Source organism: Aotus nancymaae, unplaced genomic scaffold, assembly GCF_030222135.1.
Source record: "Aotus nancymaae isolate 86718 unplaced genomic scaffold, 86718_ANA_hifiasm-v0.15.2.pri h1tg000031l, whole genome shotgun sequence".
NCBI classification, from domain to species: Eukaryota; Metazoa; Chordata; class Mammalia; order Primates; family Aotidae; genus Aotus; species Aotus nancymaae.
The window spans coordinates 6,321,566-6,343,905 of NW_026988444.1; the positions used below are offsets into that span (position 1 = coordinate 6,321,566).

The 22,340-nt window shown below is 45.8% G+C and overlaps 1 protein-coding gene across 2 annotated transcripts in view; it reads right to left on the reverse strand.

The window, feature by feature from the left end:
* Positions 1-22,340, reverse strand: part of HDLBP (high density lipoprotein binding protein) — an 88,998-nt gene that overhangs the window by 42,940 nt on the left and 23,718 nt on the right. The gene's annotated exons all lie outside the window — the stretch shown is intronic.

Below are 22,340 nucleotides of genomic sequence, written 5' to 3' on the forward strand. Positions count from 1 at the left end.
GGAGCTGGGAAGGCAGTTCACGGGAACGGGAGTGCACCAAGGAGACTGGACTGAGAGGGTCTCATCCTCCCAGCAGAGGATGTGGACTGGAGGTATTTCAGGATCCTAATCCTGGTTACGATTTTTTATAAAAACTCTAAATACAGGGCTCGAGTCACACAGGGAACCTGCCACAAACCAGAGACACTACGGGCCCAGACACAGATGTACCCCAAGACTGAAGAGGGGAAAAGCTGGGACAAACCGAACAAGAACACTCCCTTTAAAAGCATCACCAGAAGATTCTAGTTTGCAAGCTTTAAAGATGAAAGTGAGAAAACACCTCCGGAGTGTCAGAGCAGCACATTCACCACGTGGCGAGTGACCCCCGACTCCAAGTGTCTGGGCAGTCTGGGAGCAAACCGGGGCGGGTCGCTCTCCACCAGGTGTCCAGCGACAACACTCGCCTCTGGCCCCCTGCATCGGCCCTCTGCCCTCCCACTCTTGCTTGCTGACTATCCACCTTGCGTGGTCTGTCACTCAAGGTTGTCCCAGGCTCCAATGACACTTCTTAAACCCAGACACCCACCCCCTTATCGAGCCAGGTTCTGAGCTCAGCGCCCAGTGACAGCCACACTGTAAGTCTGCAAATCTCAGTTCCATCCATGCCAGCTGCACCCACTCTCCAGCACAGAGCTGTGACGGGCCAATCCCCACTCTGCCCCTAGTGCCAGCCTCTTCTGAGACCGCTCACACACCCTTCAGACAGCAAGTCAAGCCAGACCCTAGACTGACAGGAGTGTCAACATAAGGGAACCTACTCCTGTGTCCAAGGAAGACCCTGGAGCAGAGCTTCTCGTGTTCCTCAGGCGTGCACAGACCCTCGGGCGGCCAGGAAAAGCAGAAAGTAGACCTCCGGAAGACTCCAGACTGGTCTGACAGGCTGTACTGGGTCCCTGGCCTCCAGACTGCAGATGGCAGTTTGTCTGAGCTTGTGGCGAATGGTTCACAACTAGACACATTTAGCATCTAGAGTTCTGGTATCATCAAACAGCATTTTGTCTTTCTTCCAAACAACTCAAAAACCTGTTTTTGAAGAATGCGTTCAAGCATCTGATGATCCACATGTAAATGCAGAAGCCGTCCCCGCCATCTGAAATTCTGGGTGAGACTTTCTTAAAAGTCAGCCTCATTCTCCTTCTGTGCTCCCAAGCCACTGAGGCGCAGCCCAGGGGTCCAACTGCCTCTGGTTCAACAAAGCGGCAACTAAGAAGCTGTCCCCACAGCTCCATGTCCACCCCACACTGCTATGCCCTGCTTCTGGCTCTGCCTTCACAGGCAACACCCACGAGGTTCAATCCTGTTCCAAGTGGATCTTTCAGCAACCCCAGGAAAACGTCAGGCTGAGAGTGCTCTCCACCTAGCTCTTCCACTTGGTATCTGAAGTTCCCAGGAGACCCTGGGCAGGCCCAGTTACCAAAGAACAGAGGCTAAACATCTGGTATCTCAGATTCTCAGTGGATCTAACAGTATTGCTCAAATCAGGATTGAAAGGAACCTTTGATACTACTCTAATCCAATTTCTTAATACCACCAGGGACAGGAAATTCGTGGCCTTCTCAGGGAGCCCAGTCCCACCCCTGCATGGCTGTGAACGCTCTGCCTCTTTATGACAAAACGTACACCCTCTTTCCCCTTTTGGGTCATGGAGAACAAGTCTGCTCTTCTCCAAGGCTCCTTCTGGTGGGTGAGCTCTGTCCCCGTCTCCTTCAGCTCCTCCCATATGGCCCCTGTCCCTTCTGATTCTGGTTGCTCTCAATTACTGTCCCCATCGGAAGCTCCAGGTCCACCTAATGTAAATCTCTAACTATACTGAACCTGGACTTTAAATTTTGTTTTCCAGTGTATAAATGTCCACAGCAAAAAAAGGTCATATCTCAGAATTTAACTTTCAGCAAACAGAACTAGAAGTAAAGGAAGAAGGGCAGGAAATAACACCCCTTTCCACCCTAATATGTGTGGAGCAAAATATGAATTTGGGACAGAGCTCTGTGTTCTGTGGGAACCTGGTGCTTACAAGTTTAGCACAAGTTCAACAGGTTTCTGACTGCAACAGAGAAGACTTTACATGAAGGGTTCCACTTTTTCGCTTTTAAACGAGAAAGTTTTTAAGTTGATTCCCTTGCGATAAGTTTTGCCAACTACATATTCAGTGGGCAACAATCTTCGAAGAGAACTATCAGTAACACTCCAGGAAGAATTTCATTTCAGCCTCAGCTAATGAGACCCCGCGAGGACTGGGTATGGAGGGCATCGAAAAACCTCCCGCCGAAGTCCAGACTTCTCCCCTTCCAAAAGTAAAACCGCTCAAGACTACAAACCAAAGTTCAGAATGGGAAAATAAAATCCTGATCCACTCAAAGAACACAGGACGAAAATCTAGGAGAGGCCGCAGGCGACTGGCGAGCATAAGGCAGGCTCCGCACTTCTCACCAAGTTCTGGAAGTCGGCACCCATCCTGCATGGAGGAACTTTCGCAGATGCCACCTCAGCACGGCCCTCCCACAGGCCACGAGGGCCCGCGGGCGGGGACAGGCTTAAAGGGACAGCAACCCCCTCGGCCTCCCAGCCTTTCATCCAAATTCGGTATTTTTCCGTAATGTATTTTTCATCCACGACCCTGGGGCACGTCCAAGTCGCACTCCAGGCCGGAGGAGAGCAGCTTTCCCCACCCCCGACCACGCAGACGGGCACGGGCGCCGCGCGGCAGGTGGAGGTGCTGCGGGGCCCCCGTCACCCAGCCCGCGCTCAGACCCGAGCCCCGCCACCGCCTGGGGGGAAGGACGCCACTGGCCTCGCGGGGACCCCCGCCCGGGCCGCACGAGGCGCCCCCCGCTGGCCGGGGCAGCCCGAGCTGGGGGAGGGGGCGCCCCTGCGGGGAGCGGGGGAGGGGAGCGCCGGCCGCCAACGTCAGCGACCTGGGCGCAGGTCGGCCGCCCCTCCCCCGCCGCGCGGCCAAGGCCCGGGGGCGCCTCCCTGGAGCCCCGGAGGCGGCGGGGGAGCCCAGGAGCCTAGCGTGCAGCCAGGAGCGGCCCCGCGGGACTTGGGAAAGTTTGTGCGCGCCCCTCCGCGCCGTGGTCAAGCGCAGGGGGGACTCGGAGCCGGCCCTGGGCCCGGCCTGGAACCGCCACGCGCGCTGAGCACGACGCCCGTGGGCGGGGGCCGCGGCACCCAGCCCCTCCCCCTCCGCGGCCTCCACGTCGGCAGCCCCCGTGCCCTCCCACCCCGCCCACCCGCAAGCTCACCCGTGGGCCCCCGCCCGCCGGTCCTGCCGCTCGCTCGCTCGCTCGCCCGCCGCGCGGGAGAAGCCGGGACGCTCCGAGGCGCGGCGCCCGGGCCCCGGCTGCTATATAGGGCGGCGGCCCAATCCCGCCCGGACACGTCAGCGCCCCGCCTGTCCCGCCGCCGGGGTCCCCCGCTGTCCCGGGCCGCCCAGCACCCGGGAGGCCCACCCAACTCCAGGCGTGGTTCTGCATCCTTTTTTCGGGTGGAGAAGGCGGTGCCGAGGAGTTGGAAATTAATCACCTCTAGAAAGCAGAGGGAGTGCGCCCCGCAGGAGCCCCAGAGTGGAGACGACCAGAGACCAGAAAGGGAGCAGGAAAGAGGCTGCCCTGGAAGCAGATGTCACCAGTACCGCCCGCCTCCCCAGAGTCACAGAAGAAACACCTCGAAGGACGCCCACCGCCTCATCCACGGACGGCCCCACCGGCACGAGGTCCGACAGCGCAGTGAGGCTCCCAGGCGGCTCTGGGACGTTCATTCCCTCATCCTCGCGTCTGTTCCTTACGTCCCTCACTTTTATAAACTATCCCAACTCGATTCCTTGGCATAATCTTCCCCTAAAATATAAAACCCCCTTCCTTCAGAGCGTGCATTACTCACGGCCCCATCTATAACGTAGGTGCACACACGCGAAAGAACCGGTGCGTGGCCTCCGGGCCCACGGTGGGCCTGGGCCCGCAGGAGCGAGCGGAAGGGAATCCCCACTCTCAGGGGGTCTCCACCCTCCGGGAAGGACTTCTCACTTCTGCATCCATTGTGTTTACTTCGCGATAACTACCCGTTTCAAGGGTATAAGGTGAGTCGAGGAATCTCTAGAGATGTCAGTCTGAACCTCTGGCAAAGTTGTAGGTGAGCAGAACCCTGCATAGGGCACAGGATCAGCTACAGGTTATCTGGGGACAAGACCATCCCACACAGGGAAATTGACAGGGGCACACCCAGCCTTACCCAGGGAACAGGGTCATGTCCGCACAGCCTGGAGCCAGGCCACGGGTGCTGTTGAGGATGGTGGGAGCTGGGTGAGGGTTGCGAGGAGCAGAAAGCAGGATCAGAAGTATTTTTTTTGTGGAACACTGACGGTAAGTGGACAGCGGCAGGGCAGGGGAGGTCTACTGCGGTTGGGTCTAAAGATGACAATGGTTTGCATTATGGTGGGCGATAACGGATGAAATAAATGGCCAGATTTGGTATATATTTGGCAAGCAGCACCAAGAAGTTCCTTATTAACCAGATGAGGGGTGTGAAAGAAGTTCAGAAAGGCACAGGGTCCTGACCTGAGCGACTTGGGAAGAGCTGCCTCACTGAGGTGGGGAAATTCAAGGAAGACTGGATGGATAAGAGGGTGTGATGCCCTGACTGGGCAGGTGAGGATGGAGCAGGCAACTGTATGCGCAAGGTCAGGGGAGAAGCCCAGGAGCCGGCAGAGACACTAGTGCCCTTCATGACACCACCCAGAGAGGGGAGCGGAATCACAGAAGGCAGAGAAAATCTGCAGCTGGAGGTAGAGAAGGAGCCAAGGACATCATAATCCAAGCCATGCTCTAAGTCCCCAGCATGGAGCTGGGCAGGTGGGCCCTCCCTAAACATGGAAACAGACATTCCCTTGTGTCACTGCTGTGGTTTGTTAGTAACCTTTCCGTGGTTTCCGTGGGGGATAACCTATCAGCAACTCGTGCAAATGTGTTCTGTTGCTGTTTTGTTTTTGAGGGCTCAGCACTGCAGAGGTAGATGGAGAAAGAGTAAGTGGTAGGCACTGGTCCACTGTCAGGAAGTTCCACTGAAGCTAAGAAGTCAGCACGGGCACAGAACCCACTACACAGGAGACCTCAGAGTTAGTCTGAAAAAACACTATTAGCAGAAGACATTATAAAATCAAATGTTAAGTTTGTGCTGTTCACCATCCAGGATGCTTCTGTGCTGGTGCTCACAACCAGCATTTCCTCCCAGCAAGCTTACTAAACTGAAACTAATAAATGGTTCGTAGAGGCAAATTTCAGAAATTCCATGGCTAGCAATATTCAGACCAAATGATGCGTGAACATCTGTCTGTGACATTTGAGTTTTTAGCCCTCAAAGGGCCAGGGGAGAAGTTTGGGTCTGTTCAAGGCAGGAGGTGAGAAGAGACACCCTCCTATTCCATAAAGTCATGATTCCCAAAAAGGCTACACCCTCAACAGAAGATAGGTAGATCAAAACAAAAGAAGGAAAGTCCACCCGCATAAAGGAGACTACCCTGAGCTGGGAGGCAGAAGCATCTCTTCAGCTATGGGGACAATGACTAGTGTAGGACTCTACAATCTACCCCATTTGTCCAGGAACCCCTAGCCCAAACTGAGAAATTAACAAAACAGAAAGCGATCCCCCTCAGGAAAGAATCAACCTCATACCAGGCTAAAAAGGATACCCACAGATCAGTGGTAGAAAGGCTAAAAGCCCAAAGCACAAAAAGAGGGAAGGATGAGAAATAGGATTAGACAGGCCGGGCGTGGTAGCTCATGCCTGTAATCCCAGCACTCTGGGAGGCTGAGGGGGGCGGATCACAAGGTCAGGAGTTCGAGACCAGCCTGACCAACATGGTGAAACACCGTGTCTACTAAAAATACAAAAATTAGGTGGGCATGGTGGCGTGTGCCTGTAATCCCAGCTACTTGGGAGGCCGAGGCAGAAGAATCGCTTGAACCCGGGAGGTGGAGGTTGCAGTGAGCCGAGATGGCACCAATGCACTCCAGCCTGGGTGACAGAGCGAGACTCTATCTCCAAAAAAAAAAAAGAGAGAGACAGAGAAATCGGATCAGACTCAAGAACTTCAGGAGACATAACTGTAAGATCAAGACTATAAAAAAAGCATAAAATAGGCCAGGCGCGGTGGCTCACGCCTGTAATCACAGCACTTTGGGAGGCCGAGGCACGCAGATCACTAGGTCAAGAGATCGAGACCATCCTGGCCAACATGGTGAAACCCCGTCTCTGCTAAAAATACAAAAATTAGTTGGGTGTGGTGGCCAATGCCTGTAGTCCCAGCTACTCAGGAGGCTGAGGTAGGAGAATTGCTTGGACCTGGGAGGCAAAGGATGCAGTGAGCCAAGATCATGCCACTACACTCCAGCCTCACCACAGGGCAAGACTCTGTTTCAAAATAAAAAGCTTAAAATAGAGATATAAAGATGGTGTTAAAAAAAAAATCAAGAGATGGAACAAAGTAAAGAGCGAAGAACCATGGAATGAGAAACTCTAACGTATCTCTGTAACTGAAGTTATAAAAAAAAAAGAAGGAAAAAATCCAAAGAACAGAGAAGAAATATTTTTTAAAATAGTTGAGAAAATTCTAAGATTTAAAGATACAACATTCTTCCCTCACACCAAAAAAGACAGAGAAGGTACCTAAAAGGACAATTTAAACTAATCCAAACCAAAACACATTACAGTGTAACTAACCTCAGAGCACCAAAGACAAGAGTAGATCCTAAAAGCAACTAGAGAGGAAAGACAGGTTACTCATGGAGAATACTATGAGACCGAGGGCAGACCACCGAAAATAATACATACCGGAGGATAATGGCTATCTATAAATGATGATGAAAGAAATAACTGTTAATTTGGAATCATTTAAGAATGAGAACAAAAGACATATTCAAAGATAAAGCAACCACTACCAATAGACCCCAGCTGCCAGAACCACAAAAGGACATACTTCAGCAAGAAAATGAAAGCCAGAGACCAGAAAGAATGAGCACTGACACACCTAGACAACATGAAACAAGTACTGACCCTACACTAATATCAACAGTAAAATTTGGAGGGAATTAAATTATAGATAGGTACATAAGCAGAATATGCACATACAGAATAAGATGTAAGACAGAATTAAAATGCTTAGGCAACAATAATATATGAGGCGATGGGGGATATGAAGTTGCAAGGTTTCAAGATTCTTATGCCCTTGTTGGGAATGAATGTTAAAAATTTAAAGACAATCTAGGAAAAACAAAGAGTTTTTAACATTCAAACTAAACTCTCATTCAAATGGAAGTCATTGGCTATGTTCTACATCTTGGATTAGGTGGGAGGTTCAGCAGTATTCTTTATGATGGAAATTATTGTTGGTTACATTATACTGTGTTAATAATTATTAAAGACAAGGGAGGAAATAAGAAGCAATGAAAAAGCAAGGTAAATAAAACACAAAACCGATGAGGAATGAATTCAAACACATCAGTACTCTAAATGCGTTAACAGACTAAACTGACCAATTATAAAAGCAGCTACAAGCCGTTCAACAGTCCTAAACCGTACAGACATCCAGGCTGAGTTAAAGGGATGGCAGAAGTACTCCAAGCCAATACGAACCACATGAAAGTTGGTTATATTATTTTCAGATAACACAGACTGTAGGATAAGAATCATTATTAAAAACAGAGAAGGTCAAGAATGCAAAAATTCAGTAACTCCGATTACATGTATCTAATATCACAGCTGCAAAACGTATAAACTAAAAACTGAAGGTTACTAGGAGAAATTGATATATCCAAGAATAAATGGTGAGACGAACCCAACTCTCTTGGTAACACAGGTTATGGGACTGGAAAATGTACGAGGATGCAAACAACACAATTAATAAACCTACTTTATTGAACATATGATTAAAAGTGATACTTAAAAAAAACCATAAAACCTGACCAGGAGCTAAAAAAAAAAATTAAACAAATAGTAAAGAATTAAATCATGGTAACATTCTCAGACCACCACTCAATTAGAACGCAACTTAAAAACTTAAAGAGTCTGTAAGTTTTAAAACTTGCTTCTAAAGGCCGGGCGCGGTGGCTCAAGCCTGTAATCCCAGCACTTTGGGAGGCCGAGGCGGGTGGATCACGAGGTCAAGAGATCGAGACCATCCTGGTCAACCTGGTGAAACCCCGTCTCTACTAAATATACAAAAAACTAGCTGGGCATAGTGGTGCGTGCCTGTAATCCCAGCTACTCAGGAGGCTGAGGCAGGAGAATTGCCTGAACCCAGGAGGCGGAGGTTGCGGTGAGCCGAGATCGCGCCATTGCACTCCAGCCTGGGTAACAAGAGCGAAACTCCGTCTCAAAAAAAAAAAAAAAAAAACTTGCTTCTAAGTACTTCATAAGTACTTAGAACAAGGAAGAAATCTGAAAATATTTTAAATTAAGCCATAAAGCAATTATATATCCCAACTTGTGGGATGAAACAAGAGTGTTGCTTCGAGTTGTAACTTTAAGCCATCCTATTAGTGAAGAGGAAAAAAATAAAATAAGCTAATCCTCCACAACTGACACTAGAAAAAAACACTACAATAAACAAAAGGTAGAAGGAAATAGAGGAAATTAATGAACTAAAGGATAAACAAAACTTACATCTAAGTTTTTTAAGAAGACTAGTTCAATCTCTGACAAAAATGATTCCCGAAAAAAAGAGAAGTATAAATAGGCAATATGAAGAATTAAAAGGGGGTCAAAAACTACAGCTAAAATGGAGACTCTGAAAAACCATGTAAGATTTCTGTTGAGAATAGTAGTGCCAAAAACTCGAAAACAGACGAAATGGGCAAATTCTAGAGAAGTAAGTTACCCAAACTGAGTTAGAAATACCAAGTTTCAATAACCAACCTTTCCCAATCTTCAAAGAAACAAATACAAAAATTACAACAAACAGGTGGGCCTCCAAATGCTTTTGTAAGGAAGCTTTTGAGAGATTATCTCCCACACAAAGCTAGCAGGCTGGGACGCATCACAGACAAGGGTAACGGGAGAAAGGGGTGGGTGAATTTCACCCAGGTACTTAAAAGCCAAAACCAGAAACAATCTCACAAACTGATCCAGAAATAGAAAAGAAAATACTACCACGATGAGGTTTAGTCCAGTAATATGGGGTGGGACAATATTAGAAAAACAGATTAAAGTAACTCACCACATTAGCAGCATGAGGAGAAAAGATGATTTGATAATTTCAAAAGATTCAAATGGGCCAGGCATGGGTGGTTTATGCCTGTAATCCCAGCACTTCTGGGGGCTGAGGCAGGCAGATACCTGAGGTCAACAGTTCGAGACCAGCCTGGCCAACATGGCCAAACTCCGTCTCTACTAAAAATACAAAAAGTAGCCGGGCACGCCTGTAGTCCCAGCTACTTAGGAGGCTGAGGCAGGAGGATCACTTGAACTCAGGAGGCAGAGGTTGCAGTGAAACAAGATCATGCCACTGCACTCTAGCCTACGCAACACAGTAGGACTCCATCTCAAAAAATAAAAAAAGACTAAAATAAGGAATCTTAACTAATCAGACCATTCCTTATAGCAACTAGGAATATAAGCCAGGGCAGTATGGCAAGAAAAGAAAGGTATCAGAATTGAAAATGAACCAGAACTGCCAGTATTCACAGACAATATAGCTGTGCTGGTAAAACATCCCCGAGAATGTATGCACACACTATTAGCTTTAAACTAACTAAAAGTAAGTTTTCTGGAAACAAAACCAATATACACAATCACACAATCAATTATGTTTCCAAAACACCAGCAAAAAACTATCAGAAATAAATTGGAGAAGGGCGTGGTGGCGCACGCCTGTAGTCTCAGTTGCTTGGGGGGCTGAGGCATGAGAATCACTTGAACCCAGGAGGCAGAGGCTGCAGTGAGCAGAGATCACAGCACTGCACTCCAGCCGGAACAACAGAGCAAGTCTCTGTCTCAAAAACAAAAGGAAAAGAAAAAAAAAATGTGATTTATAGAGATTATAAAAACCTTTGTCAAAATACAGAAATGACCTAAATAAACGGAGACAGGCCATGGTCATCTAAAGAAAGACTTAATCATGGATAGTAATTCTCCCCTAATTAGACTAGAAATTCAAAGCAAATGTGACTTCACTCCCAAAAGGTATGTGTGTGTACGGAATTTTATGACCAGATTTTATACAATTTTTATTTATACAAGTTTCCTATATGCAATTTTTATAATCTTGCATTGCAAACAGTGAATTGGAAAAAAAAAATTTACACCATTTTTAGAATATTAAAATATACAATTATATTTACACAACAAAATTTATACAAAAGATAAAGGACCAAGGACAGCCAGTACAACTCTCAAGAAAACGTGGAGGAGGGCTTGCCCTCTCCGGCGGCAGGCCGTACAGCCAACAGTAATTCAGACTGTGGTGCTGGTGCTGGGGACAGACACAGAGAGCAAGGGAGCAGAGGAGAGGCCCAACACGGACACCACAGGCAGACATCGCCTGCCTGCCTCAGATGTGGTTGTGTGGATCAGCAGGGAGATGGATGATGCAATCAATGGCTCTGGGAAAACTAGTCATCTACAGTAGGAGAGAAAAACAAGGTCCTTATTTCACACCATTCGCAAGCCCTATCAAGGCTTAAGATGCAAATACTCCATAATCCCGCTTCTAGAGACGTACTTCAGGAAATAGCTCTTCCACGTGGGAAAAAGAAAATAGTACAGGAACGCTCACCACTGCACTGCTAATAATAGTCAACAAATTTCTAAGAACCTAATTGTCAAAGGATAAACATGGATAAACTGAGGTATACAATTTATGCAACCAATTCCTCTCTTTGCTTTAATTACATGACAGGAACTCACTGAAGTGAAGCCATGCTGAGGGGCTAGGAGCAGCGGCAGACCAGGGGTCATTTCCAAGCTGTGGGGGCAGAGATGTAGAGGACAGACACCCACCACGTGCTCAGCAGCACTGTCACTTACAGGAAGTCATTAGCACCACGGGATGGGAGCTAAGTTTAGCACAATTTGCACTCGCATACTGAGTGTGGTGGTCACAGTCAGGTCAAAGAAATGTTTTCATCCCATTTGACAGCTGAAGATTTAAAACTGTATGTGGCTCTTACTGCGTTTTTGTTAGCATAAACTAGGTTTATAATTAAGCTTATTTATACTTACTTGAACTTGACTTGTAGCACATTCTAATAAGGAACAACTTTGCTCACATATACTTACTACTGATGCATTAGAGTATATACGATTACATTCAACCCCCAGGCCTCAGAGAAAGCAGCACGGGAGTTCAGCTGAGAGAAAGAAAGCACCGCAGCCCAGGCTTTCCTGCACATTTGCCTTGTTCTTTCTCCACGAACTAATTCTGTCAGTTTCACTACTTTTCAGGAAGTAACAGAAAAGGTAACTTAGTATATTCTTCAGTGACACCGTTCTCTGGCTTATTTCTTTGATTCATGTATTTCTAGGTAAGGTGAAAATACAGAACTTGCGTTTTATCAGAGTCATTGCAGGCACCGATAATGAGAACAAATTATATAAAGAACACCAAACTTGTTGCCAGGATACCTGCTTTCAGAATCTTGCTCAGACAAAATTTGGGTCAGGTTGGCTAGCTGTTTAAGATCTCAACTTTTGCAATTCACATTTGTAAGCTTTTGGGGCCTTTTCTGCATGCTCTTAAAAAGATCAAGGAAAATGATATCTAAAAGAACCTGCCCTTCAGTAGGTATCTCACTGTTTGGGAATGCGAGCATTTAATTCCATTAAACTCACCACCTTCCACTAAATTAATACATTTAGTGGAGTATGCCACTACATTAATGTTACAAATACAGAAATAATCAGCACATATTTATACAGCTGAGTAAAGAATAACATTTACTTAGAGCCTAACTAAGGAACATGTGTCAGATAAATACAATTTATATTTTCTTTCTTAAAAAAAGAAGACGGGGGCTGGGCACAGTGGCTCACACCTATAATCCTAGCACTTGGGCAGAGGCGGGCGGATCACTTGAGGTCAGGAGTTTGAGACCAGTCTGGCCAACATAGTGAAACCCCATCTCTACTAAAAATACAAAAATCAACCAGGCATGGTGGCATGCACCTGAAATCCCAGCTACTCAGGAGGCTAAGGCAGGAGAATCAGCTGAACCCGAGAGGTGGAGGTTGCAGTGAGCCTAGATGGCACCACTGTACTCCAGCCTGGGCAACAGAGTGAGACTCTGTCTCAAAAAAAAAAAAAAAAGGATAGGACTGGGTCTGGTGGTACAGGCTTGTAACCCCAGCACTTCGGGAGGCCGAGGTGGACAGATCACTTGAGCCCAGGAGTTTGAGACCAGCCTGGGTAACACTGTAAAACCCCATCTCTTAAAAAAAAAAAAAAAAAAAAAAAAAAAATTGCCAGGCATGGTGGCACGTTCTCCTGTGATCTCAGCTACATGGGAAACTGCTTGGGCCTGGGAGGTGGGGGTTGCACTGAGTTGAGATCGTGCCACTGCACTCCAGGCTGGTTGACTGAGTGAGACCCTGTCTCAAAAAAATAAAAAAGAGGACAGGACAAATGTTAGGTCCAAAAGAATAAATTAATGGATTTTCATAGAAATGAAACAGATGACTCTTCTGAGCTGTGCTGGCCACATGTCACTACAGCCTTCAGACATGGCTAGTTTAAAATGATATGTGCTGTAAGTCTAAAATACACATCAGATTTTGAAGATTTAGTACAAAAAAATACAATGTAAAACATTATTAAAGATGAATTACATGTAAAATGATAGTATCTTATATTGGGTGAAACAGTATTATTAACTTCACTTGTTTATTTTTATATTATTAAGGCAGATGTTGGAAAATCTTAATTCCTATGTGGCTCATTTATTTATTGAACAGCAGTGCTACACAGTGTATTTTCAAAGCAAAGCGAAACTATCAACTGACAAGGGGGTTTTCTCAGTAAACTTTACGTACAAACTTAAAGGAAAAAAACTCAAATCACGTGTTACACATCTTTTGTGTTTAATGAATAAATTTACATTGGGGGAAAAGTGCAAAATGTGTCTTCTTCCCAGTCACGAAAGTGTCTCTTCGACCACAAACGCAAACGCGGCACACGCGCAGGCTCAGAGATTTCTGGGGAGAGAGGAGCACGTGCGGTTGACGGTATTTCTTCAAGGACTCTAATAACCCATTTTTTAAAAATGGGCAAAAGCAGACCCTTTATGGAAACATTTATTCAATTTGTATTTTAAAATGCAAGTAAAAAGTAGGATAAGATTCTACATTTCATCTCAGTTTGGCAAAAACAAAATCTGATGACTCAAAAAGGCGTGGGAAAACAGTGGCTAGAGGGCTAACTGGTGTGACCTCTTTGGGGAGCATACGTATTTGATTATGCACTGAGATTTAAAATATCAATATACTTTGATCTAGCACTTCCTATTTCTAAGAATTTCTCACACATGTGCCCAAAGTGGTACACCTCAGCTTACTGTGCTTCTCTTACTTGGGTTTTTTAGACATTCTGTTTCTTACAAATTGAACCTTTTGGCAACTCTGCAGGTCCTTCCATGCCACCTTTCCAGCAGCACATTTTGGTAATTCTAGCAAGAGTTCAGACTTTTTCATGGTCATAGTATCTGTTACGGTGATCTGTAACCCTTGATGTTACTACTTCAATTGTTTTGGGGTGCCATGAACCACGCTCATACAAGGCAGAGAACTTAATGTTTTGTGTGTTCTGACTGGCCATTCCCATCTCTCTCCCTCTCTTCAGGTCTCCCAATCCCTAGACAATATTGAAGGGAAATCAATTAACAACCCAACAATTGCTTCTAAGTGTCCAAGTGAAGGGAAGAGTCACGTCTCGAGATCATGTTAAATCAAAAGCTAGCAATGATTAAAAAGGCACGTGAAGAAGACATGTTAAAAGCTGAGACAGGCCAAAAGCGAGGCCTCTTGCAGCAAACAGCCAAGCTGTGAATGCAAAGAAAAAAGGCTGAAGGAAAACCGCTACTCCACTGAACGAACAAATGGTAAGGAAGAGAAACAGCCTCATTGCTGACACGGAGAAAGTCTGAGTGATCTCGCTAGAAGATTAAACAAGTCTCAACATTCCTTTAAACCAAAGCCTAATCCAGAGCAAGGCCCTAACTCTCTTCCATTCCATGAAGGCTGAGAGGGGTGAGGAAGCTGCAGGGAAAAAATGTCTCAAGCTAGCAGAGGCTGGTTCACGAAGTTTAAGGAAAGAACTCATCCGTCTGCATAAAAGTGCAAGGTGGAGCAGCAAGTCATGAAGTTTCAGCTCAAGTCGCTGATGAAAGCGGCTGCACTGAACAGGTTTTCAGTGTAAATGAGACAGCCTTATAGTGCAAGAAGATGCCATCTATGATAGCTAGGTGGCCTTAAGTCAAGGCCTGACATCAAAGCTTCAAAAGGCAGCTGACTCTCGTTAGGGGCTAGTGCAGCCAGAGACGTTACTTTAAAGCCAATGTTCTGGCCGGGCGTGGTGGCTCATGCCTGTAAACCCAGCACTTTGGAAGGCCGATGCTAGTGGATCATGAGGTCAAGAGATCGAGACCATCCTGACCCAACTTGGTGAAACCTCATCTTTACTAAAAACACAAAAATTAGCTGGGCGTGGTGGTGCACGCCTGTAGTTCCCGCTACTCAGAAGCCTGAGGCAGGAGAATCATTTGAACCCGGGAGGCAGAGGTTGCAGTGAACCGAGATCGCACCACTGCACTATAGCCTGGTGACAGAGCAGGACTCCATCTCAAAAAAGAAAAAAAAAAAAAAAAAAAAAGCCAATGCTCATTTACCATTTTGAAAATCCTAGGGCTCTGAAGAGTTACGCTAAATCTATCCGCCTGCGCTGTATAAATGACACAACAAAGCCTGGGTGACGGCACATCTGTTTACAGAACCATTTACTGAATATTTAAGCCCACTGTTGGAATCTACTGCCCAGAAAAAGATTCCTTTGAAAACATGACTGCTTACTGACAAAGCATCTGGTCACCCAAGAGCTCTGATGGAGACGTACAAGGAGATGGACGTTTTCACGCTGCTGACACAGCAGCCTGCTGCAGCCCATGGAGCAAGGAGTCATTTCAACTTTCAGGTCTTATTATTTAAGAAATACATTTTGCAAGGCTATAGCTGCCATAGATTGTGATTCTTCTGATGGATTTGGGCAAAGTCAATTGAAAATCTCCTGTAAAGGATTCACCATTCCAGATGCCATTAAGAACATTTGTGATTCATGAGAGGAAGTTAAAATATCAACATTCACGAGAGTTTGGAATAAGTTGCTTCCAACACTCATGGATGACCTTGAGGGGTTCTAGACTTCAGTGGAGAAAGTAACTGCAAATGTGGCAGAAACAGCAAGAGAGCTCGAATTACAAGTGGAGCCTGAAGATGGGGCTGAACTGCTGCAAGCTCACGATAAAATGTGAACAGATGAGGAGTTGCTTCTTATGGACGAGCAGAGAAAGTGGTTTCCTAAGATAGAATCTACTCAGGAAGTAAATGCTCAGTGAAGATGTTTTGAGCATTGTTGAAATGACAACAAAAGATCTAGAATATTACACAAACTTAGTTGATAAAGCAGTGGCAGTCGGTGTTTGAGAGGATTGATTCCAATTCTGAAAGTAGTTCTATTGTGGGAAAATGCAATCAAATAGCATCACGTGCTACAGAGAAATCTTCTGTGGAAGAGTCAATCAATGCAGCAAACTTCATTGTTGTCTTATTTTAAGAAACTGCCAGTCACCCCAATATGTAGCAACCTCCACTCTGATCAGTCAGCAGCCGTCAACATCAAGGCAAGACCTTTCAGCAGCAAAAAGATTAGGACTTGCTGAAGGCTCAATGATCATCAGCATTTTTTTTTTCTTGGGATGGAGTCTCACTCTGTTGCCTGGGCTGGAAGATCATGAGCATTTCTTAACCAATATTTTATTATTATTATTTTTTGAGATGGAGTCTCATTCTGTTGCCCAGGCTGGAGTGTAGTGGCACAATTTCAATCTTGGCTCACTCCAACCTCCCCCTCCCAGGTTCAAGCAATTCTCCCGCCTCAGCCTCCCGAGTAGCTGGGATTACAAGCGAGCTCCACCGCACCCAACTAATTTTCATATTTTTAGTAGACATAGGGTTTCACCATGTTGGCCAGGCTGGTCTCGAACTCCTCACCTCAGGTGATCGGCCTGGCTTGGCCTCCCAAAATCCTGAGATTACAGGCCTGAGCCATCGCGCTCGGCCTTAACCAATACTTTAAATTAAGGTATATACATTGTTTTTCTAGACATGTTACAGCTTTTATATGTGCTGGGAAATGTAAAACTCATGTGACTTGCTTTACTGGGATGTTAGGCTTTCTTGTGGTGGTATCACAAACCTGCAATGTCTCTGCAGTGTGCCTGATGTAGACTGTAGCATTTCTGTAGAATCAAAGGATTAAACACTTGCATTGGTTCAGTACCGGACTGGGCAAACAAATGATGGTAGGACACAAAGCACTATCACTGACCTCCATGAATGACCAAATCTCCACCCCCACAGTAAAATACTAATTGATGCCACGAGCAGAGCGCCTTCCAGTGTGCCCTCGACACCAGTTCCCAGCGGTGATGATGTATGCTTAGTGAGACTCAGTTTCACTTGCTCTCAAACCTGTTTATGCCAGTTTTGCTTGTTAATATAACCACATTTAGAAATAATTCAAAGTAATGAAAGAGTGAACAGAAATATATCTATGAATATTAAATTTACCGCACTGAAATTTCAAGAAAAACAAGTTGCCTTAAAAAAAATTATGGCTCACCAGGTGCAGTGGCTCATGCCTGTAATACCAGCACTTTGTGAGGCCAAGGCGGGCGGATCATGAGGTCAGGAGTTTGAGACAAGCCTGGCCAACAAGGCGAAATCCCTTCTCTACTAAAATACGAAAATTAGCCAGGCATGGTGATGGGCACCTGTAATCTCAGTTACTCAGGAGGCTGAGGCGGGAGAATTGCTTGAACCTGGGAGGCGGAGGTTGCAGTGAGCCGAGATTGTGCTACTGCACTCCAGCTTGGGTGACAAGAGCAAGACTCTGTCTTTTAAAAAAAAAAAAAATTATGGCTGGGCATGGTGGCTCACGCCTGTAATCCTAGCACTTTGGGAAGCCAAGGCAGAAGGATCACTTGAGGCCAGGAGTTTGAGACCAGCCTGGGCAACAAAGTGAGACCTCATTTCTTATAAAAAATAAAAACAATTAGCCTGTGTCTGTAACTCTCGTTACTCAGGACACTGGACACTGAGGCAGAAGGATCACTTGAGCCTAGTTTGAAGCTGCCGCGAGTTATGATTGTGCCACAGCACTTCAGCCTGGGAAAAAGAGCAAGATCTGTTTGTTTTAAAGAAAAAAATCAATTAGGAAGAAAATCTTTAAAATCTCAGAGAATTCTACATTCTGATTGTTTTATGAGTTTCTTAAATTTTTGTTCCACTTAAAAGGAATAAATGCTGAAAATCCTAGAAGACATATTACCAATTTCATTTACATAAGAAGAAAACATGTGGCCAGGCATGGTGGCTCATGCCTGTAATCCCAGCACTGTGGGAGGTGGAGGTGGGCAGATCGCTTCAGCACAAGAGTTCAAGACCAACCTAGGCAACATGGTCTCAAAGGAAAACAAATCTTGGGGCCCCCAAATCACTAGGCTAAAAGGAAGAGTCAAACTGGGAACTGCTTGGGGCCAACATGACTCCCATTCTCTTCAAAGTCTCCCCTCTGCTCACCGAGATAAATGCATATCTGACTGCCTCCTTTGGAGAGGCTAATCAGAAACTCAGAAGATAGCAACCATTTGTCCCTTATCTACCTATGACCTGGAACCTCCCTCCCGACTTGGATTCTCCTCATCTTTGATTCGAGTTGTCCCACCTTTCCAGACAGAACCAATGTTCATCTTGCATATGTGCTCTGACCACCTTGGGCACACATCATTAGGACCCCCTGAGGTTGCGTCATGGGTACACATCCTCAACCTTGGCAAAATACACTTTTTAAATTAATTGAGACTTGTCAGATTTCCTAGGTTCACAATGGCGAAATCCTGTCTCTATCACAAATAAATAAATAGCCAGGTGTTGAGTCTGTACCTGTGGTCCCAGTTACTCAGTGTGGGGGCTGAGGTGGGACCATCCCCTGAGCCCCAGAGGTTGAGGCTGCAGTGAGTCACAATGGTACCACTGCACTCCAGCCTGGATGACACAGAAAGACCCGGTTTCAAATAAAAAACAAAGGAAGGAGAGACTATGCAGAATCCAAGCAGCCCCCTTTCAGATAGGAGCTCTTAGCCCTACATCAAATCACTGGTGAATAAATAAAACTCTGCACCTCAAAACAGGTCAGTTAAGAGAGCTTTAACCATATACCCAGTGTCAGTGAAAAAGAAAGGGGCAGCAATTTTTTTTTTTTTTTTGTGACAGTCTTACTCTGTTGCCCAGGCTGGAGTGTAGTGGCACAATCTCAGCTGAGTGCAACCTCTGCCTCTCAAGATCAAGCAATTCTCCCGCCTCAGCCTCCTGAGGAGCTGGGACTACAAGTGTGCACCATCATGCCTGGCGTGTGTGTGTGTGTGTGTGTACATATACATTTTTTGTAGAGAAGGGGTTTTTACCACGTTGGTCTTGAACTCCTGGCCTCAGTGATCTGTCTGTGCCTGGCCCGCAGCTAAGTATTACATTGACATGTAACCAGCTATGTTAAAGAGAGATACATGTTTGTATGTACATAAGACCTCTCTAAAAGGAAACTCAAGTCATTGAGGACAGAAAAGGGACAGTAAGTCCAGAGTCTTGTTCTGAACAAGCATCCACATGAACAGCTGGGTAAAGGACGGACATGAAAAGACAATTCTACTGTGAAGTTACAGAACGTGAAGACAGGAGGGAAGCACATGAAAATGGCACATACCCCCAAAAATGTGTTTTCATAGGAAACTACGGACGGACACATGCTAAGAGTTTGTGAAAGTTATCAACAGAAGGGGAAAGCTCTGTATTACATGAGACTCTTTACTTTTCAACAAAGATACCTCTGCATGGAGAGGGAAAAAAATACGCTTAAGTGTCACCAGCTACTACAAAGCAGTGAAAAGCAGTCACCACATTTATTTTCTCCGCTGGTATTCTTATTACAATTGCCATGTTATCCTCAAGAAGTGTGAATTAAAACTGTTTGGTTGTCAATTTCCTTCTGAGGGAGTGGTGATGACTTTACATGAACCTATTCAAGCCCTTGGGAAGTGGGAACAAGACACATGAGAGCAGTCTTTACACGTGGAGAGCATTTGAAGGGGGACTGAGTTCTGTCCAGTCACCGGCATGCACAACCAAGAACTAAGAACAATTCTGAAGACACATTTCATCTCGACATGAAGAAAAGGATCGCTTAAGAGTGAGCATGCTTTCCTGAATTAGCACCCTGGGAAGAAATGGGCAGAGCTTATTCCCACTGTGAAGTGTACTCTCCACTGGGTGATCATTTAGTTCACATGACTCCTCAGGGTCTCCTTCTCCTCCACCTTAAGTTTTTTTGACGCGCTGAAGAAACCACCGCTTCCAGGTGGAAATGCGTCGACAGGAGCCACGGGTTTCTTGATGTCTATAAGCCCCTCTTTCCTGTCTCTTGTCTCAAAGAAGGAGGAAGTAACAGTTGAGACATAGCAGGCATGAGGTCCGTGGCCTGGAAGTTAAAGATTAAAACCACCCCACCGTTAAGATCGCCTGAGATATGGAGAAACGCCCTCTATTGCTCCCATTCAATCTTGCTCAAACCCCCACGCTTACTTCATTGATCACGACCCCCTCACATGTACTTTCTAAAACTGTAAACGCAAGACCCTTCCAAACGTAACATGTAGAGTTGTAAGCCTATATAAAGGCAGAGGTCTCCTCTGTTAGGGGAGCTTGGCTGTTAGGCAACTATGCCACCTTGCTCCCGGCCAAATAAATCACCCCCTCCTTCCCAGTTCGGTGTTCGAGAGGTCTGTTTCTTGCGGCTGCTCCTGCTTCAGTAACACCAGTCAGCCACCTTGAGCCGCTGAAACGTGTTTCATGGCAGCTCCTGCACACACATACTCCACACGAGGGCGTGGAGCCCACAGCAGGCCCGCACCCCAACTGCAGTGGCGTTCCTGGGAAGAAGAGGACAGCAAGTGCAGGAGAGGAACAAAACAGCTGTGGGAAGGACCATGAACCCCGAGTCCTGTAATTCAAAAATACCTTCAATCTTCTCACTCTAAATCTCATTAAACTATAAGAAACAAAATAATTTGAAGTTTGACCTAGGGCAACAAGTTATACTTGACAATTCTTTTCTTCCTACAATTTACATAGAAAAGCTCTATGAGCTAGAATTAGCTTAATTCATGTTTGTAAAGAACTGTGTTATGGATACAAGGATATCCATAACTGTGTTATGGATACTATGTTAGTATCATTCCATGGGTGGAAATACTTAAGAATCTGAAAGATTAATCTTGGGCCCAGTCCTATCCCAATAGAAACAATACTCTTCTACAAACAAGGAAACATCAGGAAAACCCAAGTCTTCAGGTTTTCTCCTCTCGAGGTGTAGAGCACGTGGCGCTGCAATATGCCATCTGCCCGGTGACACTGCTTGGCACATCACCCCCTTCACTTGGCCTGCGTCCTCGTTTGTCTCATGAGAAGGTGGGACTGCATCATCTCTACAAGTACCATCTTCCTATGAGTCTACTCAAGAAATTAAGCCTCACTTTTGGACATCTTACTTACATAACTGTCTCTGTAAAGACTAATTTGACATTAAACTGCTAGAGTACAAGTGCGGCATCCCAACCAAAGCACAGGTAAGTCCCTCCAGCAAAGCCAGACGACTGAGGCACCAAACTCAGATCAGGACGTTACCACGTAAGAGAGAAACTGACGCATATCCAGGGAGCAGGAATTTAGATGTTCTATAAAGAGAGAAAACTGGGCAGAACAAGAAAAAACTGTTAATCTACTAGTAGAAAACAAGCATCACACCAGGAAGATAAACAGCTTCTCTGCAGCTCCAAAAGCAGCCAAGCACAGGAAGCCAGGGTGGCAGCAGAATGAAGATCGGTAATAAGGGAGGCAGGATCAGAATGGCTGGCACCAAAGGTAGGGAGTGCCCTTTAAAACAAACCTCAAGCAGACACTAAGCATCCACGTAGGGTGAGTATGGTGGTAGGAAACTCAAGCATTAGATAAAAAGGTAACTCTGGCTACTGCAAGTGTGTGATGAATGGACTTCAGAAGGGCAACAGCACCTCTGAACAGCAGAGATAGTGAAACATAAAATGCTAAAAAAAAAAAAAAATCTGCAAAGCAGCACAACTTCAATATGCAGACGGGCTGAAGAAACCATGCTGTGTCCATGCAGTGATGCAACGCATAGCGTAAGGTCGGAGGAAAGCCTCCGTACACCACTGGGCATAGCCTTTGGGGCACACAGCTAATGAGAAGAGCAACGGCAGCCGGCAGGTGCAGGCTATGCTACCTTTCTGTAAGAAACAGAAATACAAATGCATATGGCTGTTTATATTTTCAGAAAGAAACAATAGAAGAAAACGATGGGGGTAGGAAAGAAGGGACAGGCGACAGGGGTGGAAGTCAAGCTCATCTGAACAGAACATGAGTGAGAGCTCTGCTTTTAGAACCATAAAAATCAGGGATCAGGTGGGTGCGGTGGCTCACGCCTGTAATCCCAGCACGTTGGTAGGCCGAGGTGGGCAGATCACCTGAGGTTGGGAGTTCAAGACCAGCCTGACCAACATGGAGAAACCCCATCTCCACTAAAAATACAAAAATTAGCCAGGCGTGGTGGCGCATGCCTGTAATCCGACCTACTCGGGAGGCTGAGGCAGGAGAATTGCTTGAAACGGGGAGGCGGAGGTTGTGGTGAGCCGAGATCACGCCACTGCACTCCAGCCTGGGCAACGAGAGCAAAACTCTGTCTCAAAAAAAAAAAAAAAAAAAAAATCTGAGAAGAACAAAGTCCACTTATTTATCTCAATGTTGGTTACATGAGTTCGGTTAGTGAAAATTCACTATACATTTTAAAAGCGCATGTTTATTATACTTGACTGACAATGTCACATCAGTGGCCTAAGCATCAGAGAATTACGTAACTTTAAAACACAATAATTTGACAATATATTCCAAATGCGATATATCCTAATAATGTTAGT